The 8,855-nt window shown below is 44.5% G+C and overlaps 1 pseudogene; it reads right to left on the bottom strand.

Annotated features, from left to right (window-relative positions):
* Positions 1–2,217: 2,217 nt before the first annotated feature.
* On the bottom strand, positions 2,218–8,655 carry LOC127336642 (PH, RCC1 and FYVE domains-containing protein 1-like; annotated as a pseudogene).
* Between the last annotated feature and the right edge of the window lie 200 nt (positions 8,656–8,855).

Genomic DNA, 8,855 nt, shown 5'->3' with positions numbered 1-8,855 from the left:
AGGAGACGGACGGAGAGCGACGGCCGGCGGACGAAGAGTGGCAAGGGAGTAGAGGAGACGGACGGAGAGCGACGGACGGGACAACGTACAGACTAGGATCAAGTTTGCTCTGATACCATGTTAGGGCAATATGCTTGATGTATTACCAGGGGGCCAAATGCCACAATATATAGTACATGTACAGGTGCAAATATGTAGGAAGCTCCCTAACATATGGGGAAACTACAATATACAGATATATACTCTAACATACTCTACTAATGAGAGGTGATTGTGCATAAGACAACTTGTCCAAGTGAACGGATGTAGATCTTGTTGTTTATGGGTCCTAGATAATACAGTTTAAAATCTCTAATTTGTTGTCATATGGGCAAATTTCGTTTGGTGTATAGTTTCCATCTCTTTGAATATTTGAAACCTTCGTAAGGCCTTGTTTCGCGATAGAGTTCTAGTGAGAATTGGTGTACCCTATCAGTCATCCAATCCCCACAAAATTCATTTCCAACCCACTACGAAGGGTAGATTATTTAGAATTGAAAAAATATACTAAGATTTAAGGAAAAGTGAGGATAAAATAGATTAAACCCGCTCAATACTCTAACGACAAACAAGACCTAAAACGGTGAGTCTGTACAGTATCTTGTGTCGTGAGAACAAAGGTGCTAGTTGCTTGCTTCTCTGTTGTTATTTTACAATCCCAAAAGGCGCCTGCATTTGGGCTAGCTGACGCAGCCAGAAGAAGTCAGGAGATCCTCAACCTTTAACTTTTTTTAACTACGTGAACAGAACCGTCCAGCAATGCAGATAAGAGGAATGAACGATGATCCAGGCAACGAATCGTCATCCATATATCAAGTTAATAAAAAAGACTGCACTGTCACCAGGCTTATGTAAAGATAAGTAGATAGTAATTGGGTGTCTGAGATGGAGCACCGTCAGCGTTGGCCGACGCCGACCCACTTCATACATTCGATGCAATGGAGACCCAACTACTCATGCCTGTTAAAAAAACTGTCTACTCAAGGAAAGGAAATTAAAATCAAAAGTTATCACCGGACTCGCTGTTGCATCAGCAGTGACAAAAGTACGCAGCAACGGAACCTTGAAAAAAAAACATGGGCTAGGGGGCATTTATGTTATTTATTACAAGTAAGCATTGAATACTCAACAAATTGAGTAGTATATTGTTCATCGATCTAGATTTTATTTTGCGAGATATCATTCTAGTAGTAGGTCAAAGATTTTGCCTTTTGACGGTTTTTCAATTGAGACTTATTTAAAGATCAATAGCAGGAGCAAGCAATGCTTCTTTCATTTGTCTATGTACTGCTGCAAACTCATCATGTTTATAATAACCTCTAGGTCTTTGTTATACTTATGTATGACTTGAATCCGCTCTGGTTTAGCTCTAATGTCGCAGTATTACCTCTTCCACAGCTCGTGTTATTATCATCCATGAGAAATTTTGTTGATTCAACTTCTTTCCTCTAGTTACTTCACGCTGGAATGTGCCTTCTCCAACTAATTCAAGAACTTCAGATGTTTCGATAGTAGTCCTAAATCTTCTTTTTCTGTATCCCTTGTTTCTTGTTCAGTTCATTCAGTAGTAGCTCGTTCTCCGCTGGCATGACATCTATCACCATTCCTAAATGTTGAAGCTTACCCTTATAGTTTGCAATAAGGGTAATAAGACCCTTTCAGTATTCAGAACCCATGTATAAGGGCGGTGACGTATTGTATCTTCGGCGAAAGAACCAAAGTGTTAGCTGCTTTAGTAGCTGCTTCTGGTTTTCACCACTCAAATCTCAAAAGGCACCCACGGTTTGGCTAGCTGACGCAGCCATGCAGATATCCAGGCAAAAGGAATGGACAAATATAGCATGATCCAAGCAAGGAATCGTCATCTATATATCCAGTTACTTAAAAAGACTTTACCGTCATCCAGCCTACGCAAAGATAAGAAGATATCAATCACTAATTTCGTATCTGAGATGGAGTCGCGTCAGCGTCTGCTGATAAAACACATATTGGAGGTGCAGTGGAGACCCAACCCTAGTCATGCCAAGGAAAAGTAAATTCGATGGACCTTATCAGCAGACTCACTATTGCATCAGCAGCACATATACTTACTTTTTGCAGATTATCTTTTCTGCGATTTTCCATCTGTGAGTCAACGACTAATGTCCACACACTAACATACACAAGGCTTGCATTCAGTTAACAGCACCAAGTTGGAGGAGCTTTAGCTCATCCTTTTAATCCCACGAACATACATACATACATGCTTGATTGTAGTGTCATGGTCAGTCAGAACAGAAGATGGCAGCACATTTGTTGCTGTGTTGCGCACCAACCGCATGAATCATGGTACTTCTATACAGCAAGAATACAGAAGTGAACATAGTCAACGAGACAGCAGCAGCTAATTGCCTAATTCAGACGATGCGTCGAAACAAGGCAAAAAAAAAAGCCTCAGTCGGCTGCTTGGATTGTTGTAGTTCCACTTTTCCTGAACCATGAGATGTGTGATGAGAACTCCGCATGCTGCTGTTGCTTTTGGTTCTCCCAATTTGAACAACTAGCAGAACATGGGTGCAAGTACTAAGACGTCATTACAGAAGATATCCGGTCAGTTTTCCTCACGTTGTACTTGTCGTAAACTCTTTCATGGTTTTCGCTCCACCACGACTCCGCTTGATGTTCTCCAAATCTTCTCCGGCTGCAATAAAAGAACAAATATACTCAAAGGTCAGGTTAGGTTACTCGTGGCAACTTCCAAGTAAAAGAATGCTCCATATCCATGGCAATGCCCACCTGAACCGCACTCTTTTCAGCTCTTTTGTTCCATCATGAAGAGAAACCAGCGTCAGGTACACCCCGGGTTCAAACTGCTCTATCCACTCCGCCTCAACTTGGTTACCAGGTGAACTGGAATCTCTCATGTTCCAGCCTTGCAGGTTTATCTGGAACCGTTCCGTTTCCCGCCGATCAAAATCCTCTGATCTCGGACGATGCCCCGCCATCCCACCGTTCATCCTCTGCTGTGCGGCCGGGAAATCTCTGCTCTTATTGAAGTTCTCAAACATGCTGTCATGTGGAGCCATCATGTTGTCACTGGGGTTGATTATTTGATGGGCTTGGGGAGGCAGCCCGTTGAACCGAGCAGAAGCAGCAGAAGTCGGTGTTTGGGGATAAGGAATGCCTCCTGGATCGTATCTCTTCTGGCCTTCTCTCCCCGTTTCAGAAGAAACTACACCAGGTAGATACCCAAGCCGTGGTGGCTTCATGTCAGAATCTACTGGAGGAAGCCTCTCTGCCATTTCTTTTACCTGTTGATATTACTGAACCTTATTCTTGTGGCTTTGGACAAATCATTAATACGAAAAATGTGCAAAGAAGGAAAGAGACAAAGCTAGCACAATAACATGCACCTAGTACAGTTAATTTCGAAATATCACCTGTGCCGTTAGCGACTTTATGACCTCTTTTGCAGCCTTAGATTTGGACACCTCTTCAGCAGCAAGGGTCGCGGCCTCATTGGCTTTTGCCTCCGACTTCTGCAACTCCGTGTCTTGTTGTTCTCGTTGCTGTCTCAAGCTATTAACCTAATTCAGAGACAAGCATAAGGACTAATTTCCATTGTCGTTTATAGTTGTTTCAAGAAATATACAGAACCAAGCAAACCTCATCTTTTAGTTTTTGAACCTCTTGCTTCAAAAGTTCATTCACATCCCTCAGACTCTCGAAGCTTTCTGAAGACAAGGCGCTCAAAGAAGTTAGATATGGCAATTTTAAAAATTGTGAAGTATAAATCTGGCATCAATGGGGTATGCGTTTGTCACTGTCGAACCTGTATTGTGCAGATCACCTGATCCAATGAAAGGGATGTCGTTTAGCTGCCAAATTGCAGGGAACTGTGGCGAATAGTCAAACTTTTTTGTCTGCTTTGCTGCCTTTACATCTAAACTCTTGATCATATCTGAACTAGTAATTGACGCTGCTCTGTTTGCTTTTGTTTCCATTCTCTCAGCCTTGGTATCACCCGGTATGCGAGGTATATTGTTCCTGCTATAACCGACACCAGAATCCAAAACTTTACTTAGCTTCACATGACACGAGTCACACACACGGTATGGCTTTCCAGGATTTGGAGACAATGCTGCTCTTAGCGCCTTTTTTGAACTGCATGAATGACAGTGTACTAAGCCACAGTGGTAACAGTTGTGCCTCTTCCGAGTGAACCCAAATGGTTGTCTGCATGCTGAGCACTGAGACTGCTCCATCCCGGACACCCATTTATGTTGACAAATTGCGGCCGTAAAGCCTGATCCACAAGCAATGCGCTTCACAGACCTATCCCTTAAAGCCTCGACAAGTGTAGGCACCTTACGATCTGCAATATCACCGTGACCCAACCTTCCATTTGCACCCTTGCCCCAAGTATAAACTTCACCTGTATTTGTCAATACGGCAACATGGTAAGACCCACAAGCAACCTCCACAACACCACCGCCCCCGACCTTCTCTTCAACTAAACGTGGATACCTTCCATCATTATTTGGATTGCCAAGCTGTCCGTACACTGAGCTCCCTACAGTAAACATGTGCCCTGAAGTAGTCAACCCAATCGTGAGAGTATGGCCACATGCAGACTTATGGAAGTTGTAATCTATCAGTGAGGGCACACAAGTTGGCTTGAGTTTTGAGGACCTGTCACCATGCCCAAGGCGATATTTATCTCCGTCTCCCCAGGTAAATAACTTTCCAGATGAAGCATTTGACTGCGTCATGATAACCTCAACAACAGCAGCACTATGCCACACCCCACATGAAACAGAAATCGTCCTCAGACCCTTCAAAGACTCCACTTCCTTTGGATACGAGATAGTCTCTCGATTCCCATGACCTAAGGCGCCGAAAGTGCCATCACCAAATGTGTACAACTGCCCAGAACTGGTTATCAAAGCTGTATGCCATGTACCACAGGAGACAGTGGACACATGAAGGCCTTCCAGAGGACCTGAAACTCTTTTTGGGATCCAGTGGCTCACGGTACTACCATGACCAAGGAGCCCAGCGTTGTGGGTACCGTCTCCCCAGGTGTAAAGATCGCCTGTTGCAGTAACAGCACAGGTGTGGAATTCGCCACAAGCAATTATTTCTACATTGTACGCTGACAATGACTCGAGTAGACATGGCTGAAAAATGCTTGTACTAGCCCCATGACCGAGCCGCCCACTGCACTCTACTCCCCACGAAAATACCTCTGTCTGTCTTGTAACGAGTGCAGCATGCTTCACACCACAAGCCACATAACTGACATCAAGCATTACATTTGACTCCAAGGGCTTCGGCACAAGAATATCAGTAGTTGCACCAGGGGAGTGTGTGTTTCCATCAGACCCGGTATCACACATGACTTCTCCCCAGATATAAACATCCCCAAATGATTCAGAATCTTCACCACCAGAACCATGGCTGGATGTGCTGAGAGCACTGGAAACACTGACTCGAATATCCAATGACGAGCCTTTCACTTGCATATCTGACACATCAGTCCTTTCTGAATATGTATATTCTCCAGAAGAACGGTCCTTGGAATTTGCTGAGCTCAACTTGTTCTCAAAGGAATCCGAGGTAAATGTGGAGCTACTGCTTAGGCTACTTTCTCTGCCAACCTGAAACAAATTATAGCAGAAAAGTTCAGAAGCCTGGCTTATCATGTTGTAAAGGTGTGGTTCACCTATTTTCTACACGAGTAGAAATTGAATGATGCAGTTGAACAATTTTCTAAACTACATGAGTGCATTTCAGGTAATTGACTAACATAAAGCACAATTTATGCTAGTAGCAGTAAAAACTCTAAAAAGACCATCGAACAAAAAGTGGCCATCAAACAAATCAGCTCCGTTGGGCAGAATTATTAGAATAGTGGTTTTGCTGTTATGGCATCATGCTATTGGCATCAGAAATGTGTGTGGGAATTTGTGCAACAACATTCAAGAAAATTATACTGCAGCATAAGAGGTTGATACTGGACCGATAGTTGATCACATCAACAAAACTAGAACTGAGAGTGCCGGAAAGATACTGATAGCTTTGCCCAAAACGATAACAGTAGATCAAACGATATGAAATCATTTACTCAAGTAATGATAAGCGCTCAAGATTGTGTTAGTTATGAAAAAAAACGACTTGCATAGAAGTAAGCTATGTTGAAGCAGATGTTTACATCAAAAGAAAGGGCAGCACTGCGCATTTCACCAGCGTGTTGGATTTGGGATCCGTGCTGTCCTGGAGATATCAATGCGTTAAGGCATGTAAACCACACCTGTGTTTCGACCTTATCCTTGCAGATCTTTGAAACAAAATCAGAATTAATTAGATGATATTTATTCAGAACAGAAGAGAAGGAAGTGTTAAATTGTTTCTCGTTATCATACCAGATCGAGGGATCGCTTGCCATCCTTATATATGAGTGAGAAAGATAAATGGTCCTTCTCAGGGAGCAGAAAACGTTGGAAAACCAGCTGAAAAGAATAAATGTTGAAACATCAAAGACTTCAAATAGAATATGGCCATACTGTTTAGAATGTCCTTTACCGTTCTTTGTCCTGAGAGAATTCTGGACACAGAAGCTAGTTTTAAACTTTTTTCTTGGTTGCTTGAGACCCAGATAAGAGTTGATTCATCCTGCAGACCATATGAAAGGAATCTCTTAACTGCATTAATATCTGCAGAAACAGTTTATACTGCTGCTCTCACGTTGCGTATTTTAAAAGTAGTTTCCATTTTTTAGACATTTTCTCTTTTTCAGAAGAAGCAAAACCCTTATTGCAAACAAGCTTTGTAAGAGTTCTGCACCAGTTCCACGAACCGCAAATGAGGAAAAGGCCTTTCAAAACCACGACGAGTCAGGTCAGACCATAAAATTCACAAGTCATTCGTCAAGATCAATTTTTTAGAAACTATGAAGCCATCACGCACGAAGACAGTTAGAAGGAATTAGAGCATACCGCAACATCTGTGGAAACGAACTTACATTGGATAGTCTGAAGGGAGTAAACTTGGGCTTTCCCTTGCGACCATACTTAAGCAGCTGGGTGCCTTTCTTCAAAGCAATAAGCGCCTGGCAAATTCACAAGGATGAACTAAGTCCAGTAAATGGTGCATTTTTTACAAAGAGTAAATGGTGCATAGCATGAGTCAAAACATATAACGAAAGCTCCCCCATCGGAATTCAGAATATCTCCTAGGGATGTGCTAGTTTCGCACTCCAAAGATTGACAGGACCAATGCTAATGCGAAAGTTCCATGTGTGTTTTGTCCATTTCCCTGGGAACAAAACCAACTAAAGGAAAACACTTGTCCGTAGCTTTGTTTTCTTCATTGTTTTTTGTGTTCCTGGGGTCACATGGAGGGCAACACCTACAGTCTATAGCATGCTTCGCCAGCACCATGAACCCATTTACTGATATGAGAGTTTCTAAAAAAAAAGGAGATATCAGGAATCTTTTGGTGACCAGCAGAGGTGTAGAACGCCAGCAGCCTACATGGTGGTAGAAAAAATGGTGCTACTGGAGATAGTCCTGCTTCCGAAGAGCAGCATTGACATACTCCTGGTAGTTCTACGTTTATGAGCAGAGATTATCATTGATTCATTCAGGATGATGCAATGCAATACATGTAAGCCCTGCACCAAGCAGGTCGCTACACAAAACCTTGACATTCAACTTCATCTATTTCCAGATTTAAAACCAGACTGAACTTTGAGGAGGATACCACATCCATCCCAAAATTACTGGAGCCGGGAGCCGCGGTGGGTGAAAATGGAGCCAAGAACGAAATCCCAAACTCGAAATCGGAATCTGCTACTAGTATGAACTCCTGCACTGCAGGAACAAGTAGGATTTTCCCAGGATCTCCAGCTCCAAATGCAACAAAACCGTGGCGGTCGCAGGAAGCAAGGGCGGCCACCTGAAAATCCCAGCAATTAAGCTCCAGCGCCACCGGCTCAAAACCTCTACTCCTGCAGTTACACCTCCGCGGGGAATGCTCCGAAAAATAGATTCCGATATCCACGATAATCACGCGGCTCCTTCCCCCCGCTCCCGCATTGGCATTTTGCAGGATATAAGAGGGGTGGTAGTAGAGAGAGGAGAAGAGAGGGCGGCGGAGGGGAATGGAGGTTGACCTTGTCGATGTCGAGGCCGGGATCTGCCATTCCATGGGCGAGCGGCGTCCGGTCGTCATGGAGCTGGTCCTCGCCGGGCTCTCATGGAATCTCCCCGACTCCGCCGCCGGAGCGCCCCCCGCGGAAAGAGAGAGTTTTGAAGGCGGGGATGGCTTGCTGGCCCTGAGGGCGCTGGGCGCGGCTTGGGTGCAATGGAGGTGGGTGGTGGGCGGCGGCGCAGGAGGCAGAGTCCGGCTGGAGCGGACGGACGGGACGGGAGAGGTGGTGGAGTGGTGGTAGGCCGGGGTGGTCGTGCGGGGAGTGAAGGGAGCACAGGTCCTTAAAGAAATGGAAATGGACGGAGCGGTCGTCACGCCACCTCGGTACAGAAGCTCGCCAATGGCAGCGCAGTTACCGGGGCGGCGGAGGGAGGGGGAGGGAGGATTTGGGACTTTCCAAAGGGAAGAAAAGGTAAAACGGAGATGGAGCATCTCCTTCTCCTTCTCGTTCTCGTCTCGCTCAAAAAAGAAGCAGTGGCGGCAGGCAGGCAGGGCAAAACTTTGGAATGAGGGGGCGATGCGATTGATATTGATTGCCCAATCATGCCTAAATTTCCATTTTCACAACTACGATCCTACTGCACAACGACCAAAAAGATACTCTAAGTGTAACTGTGTAACCT

The sequence above is a fragment of the Lolium perenne genome, chromosome 2 (assembly GCF_019359855.2).
Source record: "Lolium perenne isolate Kyuss_39 chromosome 2, Kyuss_2.0, whole genome shotgun sequence".
NCBI lineage: Eukaryota > Viridiplantae > Streptophyta > Magnoliopsida > Poales > Poaceae > Lolium > Lolium perenne.
Note: the sequence above shows the minus strand (reverse complement) of the source record. Positions and strands in the feature narration are given on the sequence as shown.